Here is a 12,173-nt window from a genome sequence, read left to right on the forward strand (position 1 = left end):
AAGATACAAACTTTTGAAGTAAAAAAGAAGAATTTTTATTTGGTTTTTCTTTGTATTTGGTAACGAATAATCAGAATCTTGAGATATTTTTGACTAATGCAGAGTTGACAGAAAGCCTGGACCTGTGAATGCGAAATTTTCTCATGTATGTCCACATTCCACACTCCACTGTCTGTTACCAATGAAAATAAATGCATTTGAGATTAAATAAACTACAAGAATTTTTATCCAAGTTGATGCCAGACTTATATGCGTTGATAACATATATTAGTGTAATTTGTTCAATTTATTATAGCAAATTATAACTTTATTTTTCAAGATATTATTAAATGCTGTTATGGAATTTACCTGTTATCATAAGAATACTTAACATGATAATATAAATATCACATATCAGTGCACAAAACTTAAACTACATAAAATAAACTCTATACATGATAAGCAAACTGTTGAAGTGGACTTAGAATTTTGTTTGAATCGATAAAATGATAATGTCATGAATTTTCAGTCAAACAAAATGATATGCAAACTTATGGACATATTATTTCATATCTTGTCTTGAGATAACGAGAAGCGCTTTTGCAGAATCGTGTTAAACTGCGATCAATATTGTATCTTAAATACTAATTTATTTGATTATTTGAAACGTAGAAAATTTTAACAAAATTTCCATGATTTATAAAAGAAATGGGTCTCTAACAGTGACTGAATCAATAACTTCACTAGAGCAACTACATTATTCTTGGAGGGGTAAAGAGCAATCAGAATTTCTTGTAATATCAATACTATAAAATGAAATTCTTATACCTAATCAATGTAAAAATATTTCCACAGTAATTCCATTAATGTAATAATATTATGAGATACAAAAATCTTTATGCCACATGGCAAAACAAAACAAGAAAAGTTTGAATCTTAATGATATGCAGTAAAAGAACTTCATCAGTCCGTTGTAGTCTAGTCGGTTAGGATACTTGGCTCTCACCCGAGAGACCCGGGTTCAATTCCCGGCAACGGAAAATTATATTTTCCTTTTCAACATTTTAGGACTCCTCCTTTTTTCTTCAATTATGAGAGTGACGAGAATTAACGTTAATTTCATGCCTTGGCAGTAACAATGGATGTGTCACGACCCAAAATTCATTACGGTCGCCGGACATCACTGTCAAGCAAGCCAACAATAAATACTAAATTGGGTTCTCATTTTTATTACTTTTGAAATCATAGTTTCCTTTAATATACATAGTAAAGAATGGGGATTTACAGTGTAAATAATAATACTTTTAACAAATTCAATACAGAACAACCCATAATCCTTCCAAAACCCGGTGTCATAAGTGCATGAGCATTTATTAGGAATACAAAATAAAATACAACAACTGTCCAGAATACAAATTAGACAAGAAAAATATAAATAACTCTGAAGGAGACTCTACTGGTTGCGGATCGTAATATAAAATACAACTCACCTAAGTCTCAACATTAACCACACCTCTGCGCCCACAAGGCCGCTAGACATATACGTACTTGCACAAAAATGTGCAGCAAGTGTAGCATGAGTACGTAAACAACGTGTACCCAGTAAGTATCAAGCCTAATATCGAAGAAGTAGTGACGAGAGATCGACTTTGACACTCATTAAGGGTCAATAATATTAAAAATAAAAATATTAAATCAACATGATTTATAAGATTAACAATAATTTTCTTTAACCAGCAGAAATAATTAAATTCCTTCAAATGCGACCATTCCCAATTTATTAATTAATTTCACAAGCTGTAATAAATAGCGAAGTATCGTGTAATTATTATTATTAGGCACGATGTCTGCCGAGGTCGTTTGGCCCCATCCAGAGTGTTGTGTACACTGCCGAGGGACGTGCGACGCGATCCATAGATGCATCTATACTGTCGAGGCGTTCGGCCCGCTCCATAAGAAAAGAGGACATTTTCTTATGTACCTCTAGAATGAGAATATATTTATATTTATTAAGATTTACACACCAGGATGTATAGTTTATAGCAACAGTTAAATAATTTGAGCAAAAATTCAAGTATGTGAAATTTAAGTCTCTTATTATTTCCTCTACCAATTTACAACAAAAATTCCAATATTTCAATTAACTGAAAGATGCAATTATCACAAGTAATTCATGATTTGAGTCCTAAACTATTCGGACTTAGTAATATTAGTAGCTACGCACGGACTCTCGTCACCTCGTGCATACGTAGCCCCCACAATTAACAATTATTAATTTAAATCACCTAGGGGGTAAATTCCCTCTTACAAGGTTAGACAAGAGACTTACCTCGTTCCGAAATTTCATAGCCGGCTCCCAAGCCTTTCAAACAACTCGACCGATGCCCAACGCTCCAAAACTCGCTTTCACTTTATTAACATTCACAAGCTTTTAATCCTCCTCCGACATCGTAACATTGAGCAAAATGCTCATACGCCACCAATAAATTGATATCTACAATTACAATCTCAATTACAATCAAAATATGATTCAAAAATATTTATCAATATCCATTTATGGCTCACAAGTTGGCTACTAGCCTCCAACTCAAATCGTCTAATAGGTTCACTTACTAGCACATTCAACTCCACTCCTATCATTTAATACCTATTTGAAGTCATCAATAATACTACATTAATTCTCCAACATCGCCAAATTACTATTCATCGTCTTCCTTAACCAACATTTTCAAAACATTCAATTTGGTGATTACTTAGTTGAACACTTCCAACTAAGCTAGAAAAATGATTCCATAGGTTCATTGCATCCTTTAATTTTATTTCTAAGAACACTATTTATCTTTTCCTCATTTTCTCAAGAACACTATTCATGCCATGAACTAGGGTTTATGAAATCAATTATCCAACCATAACAACTTGAAACAAATATTAGAATTACTCTCACCGACTCATAAGAAATGAGCTTGAAGCATTAGTATTACCTTCTTGAAGCTTTTCCTTAAAATTTTAATGTTTGGGAAATTTGGTGTTCTTGAACAACTTGAATGATTTCTAGGAATTTCAAAGATTGAAGGATGTTAATACTAGTATTAATAGGATGTTATTAGCTTAAAATATCCAAAAAAAACTCACATTGTATTCTTAAGTAGTCCCCAAGGTCGAATCCACCATGAAAGAACCAATCCTTAGCTCAAGAAAATTTCCAAAATTGGTTGCTGCCCGTGACTGCCTTATATAGGCATAGATGCTTCAGCGAGTTGTACCTTGCGCTGTGCAGGTTGTACCTCGTATTACAAGTTTTCCCCATGTTGGACACCTTTTACTAAAACGTCCATAACTCCTTGTAGAAATATCCAAATGACGAACGGTTTAAAGCATTAGAAAATAGACTCGAAAAACTTTCATATGTATGTATGTATATATATATATATATATATATATATATATATATATATATATATATAGGCATATATATATAAGCATGCTCGTCCAAAGTTAGGTTTTGTGTGAAAGAACTTTGGACACCTTTTACTAAAACGTCCAAAACTCCTTGTAGAAATATCCAAATGACGAACGGTTTAAAGCGTTAGAAACTAGACTCAAAAATCTTTCATTTATATGTATGTATATATACATACATATATATATAGACATATATATGTAGGCATGCTCATCCAAAGTTAGGTTTGTTGTGTACGTATTTGGAACTTTAGTCTATCATATAATTTTCAACTTGACTTAGACTTAGGGCTCTCCTTAGACCCCATATCACTAATAATATGACTCGTACACTTATTAACATACGAACCTACTGGAACTTTCAAATCCCGATTCCGAGGTCGTTTACTCAAAAATCCAACCTTAGTCAATTCTTCCAACTTAAAGCTTTCGAAATGAGAATTTTCTTTCCAAATCAACTCCAAACTTCCCAAAATTAAATTTTGACCACGCGTACAAGTCATAATACTTGAAGTAAAGCTGCTCAAGGCCTCAAACCGTCGAACGACGCACTAGAGCTCAAAACGACCGGTCGGGTCGTTACAGGATGGTTACTCACATTTTACCGCAAACCTAATAGAATAATATTTTGTTCTTTCTCATAAAGTCATTCAACTTTTATTTTTAAATTTCCAATAAATTCATTAAAATTTACTTTTGACAAGTGTTTACCCGTAAAATGGTATAATTGAGTTTATACACTACTAAAAAACTATCATAAAGTATCCAGAAAATCGACCGATTTCCGATCGTTTTCAATTCGTCGAAAAAATAATGGTGGTCGCTAACGGCTATCGACCTTAGGCTGTCGATATTTCCGACTGAAGTTGGTCGGTAATTTTCTATAATGACCCGATCGGTCGTTTTGAGCTCTAGCATGTTGTTCAGCGGTTTGAGGCCCTAAGCAGCTTCACTTCGGGTATTACGACTTGTACGCGTGGTCGGAATTTAATTTCAGAAAGTTCGAAGTTGATTTGGAAAGAAAATTTTCATTTTGGAAGCTTTCAGTTGGAAAGAGTGACTAAGATGTGATTTTTGAGTAAATGGCCTCGAAATCGGTATTTGAAGGTTCCAACAGGTTCGTAAGATGATTTTAGACTTAGGGGTATGTTCGGATCGGGTTTTGGATGACCCGGGAGCGTTTCAGCGCCTATTATGGAAGTTGGCATTTTGGAAGAATTTCAATAATTTGAGTTGAAGTTCATTTCATTGTTATCAATGTCCGTTTGAGATTCTGAGTCTGGGAATAGCTCCGTATGGTGATTCCGGTATTGGGAGCGCGTCCGAAAGTGGATTTGGAGGTCCGTAGGTCATTTGGTGAAAGTTAGAAATTTGAAGGTTTTTGGAGAGTTTGACTGGGACTGGACTTTTTGTTATTGGGGCCGGATTCCGATTCCGGAAGTTGGAATAGATATATAATGCTAATTATGACTTGTGTGCAAAATTTGAGGTCAATCGGACGTGATTTGGTAGGTTTCGGCATCAATTGTAGGAGTTTGAAGTTCTAAAGTTCATTGAGTTTGAATTGGAGGGTGATTCGTAGTTTCGATGTTGTTGGATGTGATTTAAAGGCTCGAGTAAGTTTGTAATGTGTTTTGGGACGTGTTGGTATAATTGGTTGAGGCTCCGAGGGACTCGGGTGGATTCCGGATGGTTAACGGATCGAGTTTGGACTTGGAAAAAAAGATGAGGCAGCTGATATCTGGTGTGATCGCACCTGCGCAAAAAGGGCCGTAGGTGCGAGGTCGCAGGTACGAGCCAATGGTCGCAGGTGTGGTTTGGGCGAAGCTGGGCAGTGACCGTAGGTACGAAGGGTTGTCCGCACCTGCGAGGTCGCAGATGCGGAGGTGCGTCGCAGGTGCGAGGGTATGTACGCACCTGCGTAGGCGCATATGCGAAAGGAAAGGCGCAGGTGCGGAGTCATGCTAGGCAGAGGGATTGCGAAGGTGCGAGGTTTTGGCCGCACCTACGAGACTACAGATGCGGCAAAGAGGCCGCAGGTGCGACAGTCGGGCTGGGCAGAATGCTTTTAAGCGGGGTTTGGGTTCATTTCACCCATTTTTCATTTTGGTTGGGCGATTTTTGGAGCTTTTGAAGAGGGGATTTCATCATCTATTACGAGGTAAGTGACTCCCGTCTATTTTGAGTCAAATACATAGTTTTTATGTGGATTCAAGCATGGAAATTTGGTAAAAATTTGAGATTTTGAAGAAAAACCTAGAAATTGGTATTCTTGGATTTTGATCACGAATTTGGGCATGAAATTGAGAATAAATTATATATTTGAGTTCGTAGTGCTGTGGGTAGTGTTTTTCTTTGAAAATTTTCGGAATCCGGGCACGTGGGCCCGATGGTTTCTTTATTAATTTTTCGAGCGGAGTTGAAAATTGTTATAAATTGATTAATTATGAGTATTAGAGTACATTTTGATTGGGTTGCATCTTAATTGACTAGTTTGGAGCGACGGGCATCGGTTTGAGGTGTTAGAGAGGCTTTGGAGCCGGTTATGGAGTTTCGGAGCGAGGTAAGTCTCCTGTCTAACTCTGTGAGGGGAAAATTACCCCTAGGTGTGGTATATTGATGTGTACTACTTGTCGTGGGGGCTACGTACGTGCGAGGTGACGAGAACTCGTACATAGCTACATTCATATTATTGTCCGGGTAGGCTTAGGTTCACATCATGATGTAGCTGCACTATTTGAGCATTTTCTCTCCTATTAAATTCCTCTGCTTTGCATTTCTACTTGAGACTAGACTTGCTATTGTAGAGACTTCACGAGTTCTTGATTAGTCACCGAATAACTTTACTCCCCTTACAGCATGTTTCCGTGATATATATACTTCATTGAAAGGTTTTTGGTTAAATGAAATTACAACTCACACGCTTATTCGTGAGTGGGGTCAAAGACCCATCAAACCTTCTTATTCTAATGGGATCGGGCTGTTCGCCTCGGGAGGATTATGTATTTCACTCTTATGGGATCGGTCCATTCGCCTCGACAGGATTTATGTACCACACTCATGGGAGCGGGCCGTTCGCCTCGATAGTTTAATAGATGCATCTATGGTTCGCGTCGTTCGACCCTCGACAGTGCACAGTTTAAATTTTATGTTGCAGCGGGCCGTACACCTTGGCTTTTTCTATATCATATCCTCATGGAATCGTGCGTAATATTTGGCAAGAAGCCAGAGTATCTGTAAGTCTTCCTGATTTGGGTTGTAAAAATCTATCTGATGAGATCCACTATATTCATATATATATATATGCTTCGGTTAAGGAGGTAACTTCTAATGGAGAGCTTGAGTTCCTCGTAAAGAGGGGTATTTGTACCACATGATCTATACTTGTTTATCTCACTTATTTACGCTGCCTCACATTTACTTACCTCTTTACCGTACATGATATTATTGGGCCACTAGTAACTGTTGATGTCGACCCCTCGTCACTACTCCTCCGGGGTTAGGCAAGATACTTACTGGGTACACGTTGATTACGTACTCATACTACACTTGCTGCACATTTTTGTGTAGGTACATATGTGACTAGTGGTCTGGTGAGAGCAGAGGCGTGTATGCATGCAGGGACTTACGTGAGCTGCATTCCATATTACGACCCGCAGCCAGCAGAATCTCCTTTAGAGTATTTATATTTCTCCTATCCAAATTTGTATTCCAGACAGATGCTGTATTTTATTTTATATTCTTAGTTGATGCTCATGCACTTCTGACACCGAGTTTTGGGGGTGATTATGGGTTATTCTGTACTGAAATTGTTTAAAATATTATTATTTACTCTGAAAATTCCATCTTTTACTATTTAATTTAAGAAAATATGATTCCAAAAATATTAAAAATGAGAATCAAATCAATGTTTATTTTTGGCTTGCCTGACAGCGGCGTCCGACGCCATCACGACCTTTAATGGATTTTGGGTTGTGATATTTTCAACGTATTTTGAACAAATATTCTGACACAAAATAAACTTACCGACCAAAATCAGTCGGTATTCTTAAAAATATTTTTTAATTATTTTTAAAATTAGCGACCGATTTCGTTAGGAATTTTAATTATTCATTTTTTTAAAGTTGTTCAATTCCGACCGAAGTCGGTCAGTAAATTTAAATTTCTGGGAAATCAATTGAACATTTTCAACCGAATTCGGTCGGTAGGTGGTCGATTTGCTGGGATGAGTTTTGACAGAATACAACTGTTTTATAGCTGCACCACCTGCCAACAACCAAACACCAATAGTGGAATCATTACATTGCTGCCATTTAATCAATAACAACATCAACAACAACAACAACAATAACAATAATGACAACAACAATAACAACTATGAAAACTATATTAACAAAACATCATCTCCATCTCCACTAAACTATATTAACAAAACATCATACCCAACAACAAAACGTTTCACAAGTTATATATTCAAACATCATTCAATGAGTATTTTGTGCTACATCATCTCTATCTCCAATACTTGAACCTTCATCGTCGTCATGGTTTGAAGGATCACGACGAGAAGGAGACACATCTGGGGAAGGCTCACGAGACCGGGGAATAGGGAAATCACCACTAGCAAGAAGATTGGCCAGCTGACCTTGAAGGACATTAAATTGTTGGTCCCTCTTTTCTAGCTGAACTTGAAGGGTATCAAATTGTTTATCTCTCTTTTGTTCTATAGCCTTTGTCTCTTCAAGCTCTTCTATCAGCTTTGCGATCTTCTTCTCCATAGAAGAAAGAGTCGACCTATCAATTGCCTCGCCCTGGGCGTAAGTCCCTATACCTTGCAATCCAGCCATGTAGCGCCAAAATGATCTCTCTGGAAGGCCGTATGCTATCCCATTTTAGGACCACCGACAACATCCAACCATATCTTCTGCACTTCCTCGTCTGAAAGAGATGGTCGCTCGCCTTGCTCATTCGTTGGCAAACTCTAAGTGTATGTCTCCACATTAGTCTTGTAGCGGCCCTTTATTTAAAAGATAGAAAATTATTAACTATATAATATTATAAACATTAATTTCAAGTTATAGTAGCTATGAAACTTACACATGTAGTCTCCGCCCGGTCCTCGACCCATTTAGTTGGATCTGTCAGTGCTTTCTTCTTCCGGATGTGAGTTTCCATGAGGAACTCATCATGAGTTATCTTCCTCCCATATATTTTTTCCTAAGAATATAATAAAACATGTAAACTAAATTAAAATATATAAATATATTTCGATAAAAATAGAATTAAATATTTTAAGGAATTACCAGTAGTCTCCTCGCAGTCCCCATGCTCCTTGCACCCACACAGTGCAAGGAGCCGCCCTTCTCAGATGCCCGGGCCTTCTTTACCTGTTCACTCCTCTTCTCAAATTTCTCATTAGTCCACTGCCTTAGCAGATCCTCCCATATGTGCGGTAGAACCCATGAAGGCTTCTTGCTCTTCTTCTGAGCAGAACAGAAGGAATCAAATAGTCTCTTACGACATTTGAACTCAAAATTTGTAAGAATGACACTATTATGCCGGTCCTCCCAGGCACACTTAGTCTGCAAATGAAGTGTGTGATGTTAGATAAAATTATTGTTAAGATAATGCTTAAATAGATAAGAATTGTATTAAAATCTTAAATTGGTTGAAAATTTGCTCCACGAGCTCTGGTGGAAATTCACTCCAAGTCGCATAGGGTGCATCATACAACCGGCCAAGAGCTTCAGAGATTATCTTTGTAGTCTGATGACTAGGTATGAACCTGCAACATAGCAATTACATTAAATAAACAAGACTAGCTAGTATAGTTCAGCAAAAAAAAAAAGAAGTAATAAATAAATCTTACCCATTGACCTCAGGTCTGATGATCATCCTATGATAACGATCATACCGCACTTCCTCTGGATCATCATTCTATGATGAATCTGAAGAGTGCGTATAAGGGGAGGCATCAGGCTCAGCGCTACTATCCCGAAGGAAAAGTCTAGAAATGCTAGGAGACAAACTCGGTGGAGATGGAGACGGGGTCGCTGATGAAGATGGATGCGATCTAGACCCTACTGCGATCTAGACCCCTGCTGCGATCCAGACCACTGTTGCGATCTGAGTGGCAATAAACACTAATAGAACAATAAATAAACCCTAAAATAATAAATTATTTCTAAAAGCAATAAACAAAATTAAGAGCATCCAACTTCATAAATTAAGAGCACTAAACCTTAGTTTATATAATTTATACACCACAAATTAACTAGTTTAAATAATTTATACACCTTTATTAGTGCATGATCAATTTTAGTTACAATATAGTTTGCTTTAATTACAATGTAGTTCAAAAACCCTATTTAGTCACATAAATCCGAAATAGACAAAAGCTCAAAACAAAATGCATAAAATTATATTAGGCATGAAATGAATTAAAAATTAGAAGGCTAATAAGGTAGAACACTAACCTTGAAAGTGAATGGCAGTAGTGGCAGCGGGAGGGGAGTGACAGTGGTGGAAGCGGCAGTCGGCAGGCAGCAGTGGCAGGTGGCGGGCGGAGAAACACTGGTAGGGCTGGGGGAGGCGGGGCTTCGAATTTGGGGATGGGGACTTGATTTTGGGTGGGATTTGGGTAGAAAGGTGTGAGAAAGAGAGATGGAAGAGAGAAAGAAAAGAGAGAGGGGAAAGATGAAAATGGGAAATAAAACTCGTCTCTTAGTCTAATTAGAATATTACCGACCGACTTCGGTCGGAAATGTCGGTTGGTAATAATAAAATAACTTTTGACCGTTTGACCTCAAGTACACCGACCGAACTCGGTCGGAAACTTTGATTAAATATTTCCCGCCCATGCTCAATTATTTTTCTCCCATAACAAAAATAAGTTTTTAAAATTATTATAAATATACCGACCGATTTAGGTCAGTTTTAGTGGTCAAAAATTAAATTATTGTTATTTACAATCTATATATATATTTAACAATATAAATTATATATATAATACACACACACACACATATACTTATATATATATATATATATATATATATATATATATATATATATATATACACACACACACATACATACACATACACACACACACACACACACACACATACACACACACACTGTAACAATCCGGCCGGTCGTTTTGAGCTTTTACACTGCACTCGGTAATTTATGGGCATGAGTAGCTCCGTATGATGTATTATGACTTGTGTGAATAATCGGCTTTGATTTTCAGGTATCCAGAATCTATTCGAAAGAATGAATTTCATTGTTGAAGCTTTAAGTTGGAAGAGTTGACCAAGTTTGACTTTTGTGAATTTGACCCCGGAACAGAGTTAAGTGTTCCGATTTTAACCCGAACCCTTCCAAATCCCTAACTAACCATCCCCGCAAGTCATAAAATAGTAAACGCACATATGAGGAGTCTTATTTAGGGGAACGAGGTTCTAGAAAGCAAAATGACCGGTCTGGTCGTTACATTCTCCACCTCTTAAACTAATGTTAGTCCTCGAACGGGTCTAGAATCATACATGGAGTGTTGAATAAGTGTGAATATCTGCTCCGCATGTCCTCCTCGAACACCCAAGTCGCCTCCTCGACTGGTTGGCCCCTCCGCTGAACCTTTACCGTGGAAATCCTCTTGGACCTCAACTGGTAAACCTGCTTATCAACAATGGCGACTGGCTCCTCCTCATAACCCAAGCTCTCATCTATCTGAATCATGCTAAGTCTAATACATGCGACTTGTCGACATGATACCTTTGAAGCATACACGTGGAAAATCGGATGAACTCCTGATAGACTAGGAGGCAATGTAAGCTCATATACAAGCTCCCCAAATTGTCTCAACATCTCAAATGTGCCTATAAACCTTGGGCTCAACTTGCCCTTCTACCCGAACCTCATGATCACCTTCATCGGCGAGACTTTCAAGAGATCCTTCTTGCCCACCATAAATGATAAATCACACTCCTTCTGATCCGCGTAACTCTTCTATCTAGACTGTGCTGTGTGGAGTCACTCCTGAATCAACTTTACCTTTTCCAAGGCATCCTTCGCCAAATCAGTACTATATAACTTAGCCTCGTCGGGCTCAAACCATCCGATGGGAGAACGATATCGTCGAACATATAAAGCCTCAAATGGAGCCATCTCGATGCTGGACTGATAACTGTTGTTATAAGCAAACTTGGCCAAGGCAATAATCGATCCCACTACCCTCCAAAATCAATCACACACGCTCTGAGCATGTCCTCCAAGATCTGAACTGTCCACTCCGACTGCCCGTCGATCTGTGGATGAAAGGCTGTGCTGAGCTCTACCCGGGTTCCCATTTCACTTTGTACTGCTCTCTAGAAATGCGAAGTGAACTGAGGGCCTCTATCAGATATGATGGAAATAGGAACACCGTGCAATCGGACTATCTCCTGAATATAAATCTGGGCCAACCTCTTTGAAGTATACGTAGTGACAACCGGAATGAAGTGTGATGACTTGGTCAACCTGTCGACAATGACCCAAACTACATCGAACATCTGCAAGGTCCATGAAAACCCAACTACGAAGTCTATAGTAATGCGCTCCCACTTCCACTCAGGTATAGTCATCTGCTGGAGTAGGCCACCTGGCCTCTGGTGCTCATACTTAACCTGCTGGCAATTTAGGCACCTCGAAACATACTCAACAATGTCCTTCTTCATCCTTCGCCACCAATA

At 38.1% G+C, this 12,173-nt stretch overlaps 1 non-coding gene across 1 annotated transcript; it reads left to right on the plus strand.

The window, feature by feature from the left end:
* Nucleotides 1-946: 946 nt before the first annotated feature.
* Nucleotides 947-1,019, plus strand: TRNAE-CUC (transfer RNA glutamic acid (anticodon CUC)). Its single transcript has one exon. It is a non-coding gene; the product is annotated as a tRNA-Glu (tRNA).
* The last annotated feature ends 11,154 nt before the right edge of the window (nt 1,020-12,173 follow it).

This window comes from Nicotiana tabacum, chromosome 13 (assembly GCF_000715075.1).
Source record: "Nicotiana tabacum cultivar K326 chromosome 13, ASM71507v2, whole genome shotgun sequence".
In the NCBI taxonomy this organism is placed as follows: Eukaryota; Viridiplantae; Streptophyta; class Magnoliopsida; order Solanales; family Solanaceae; genus Nicotiana; species Nicotiana tabacum.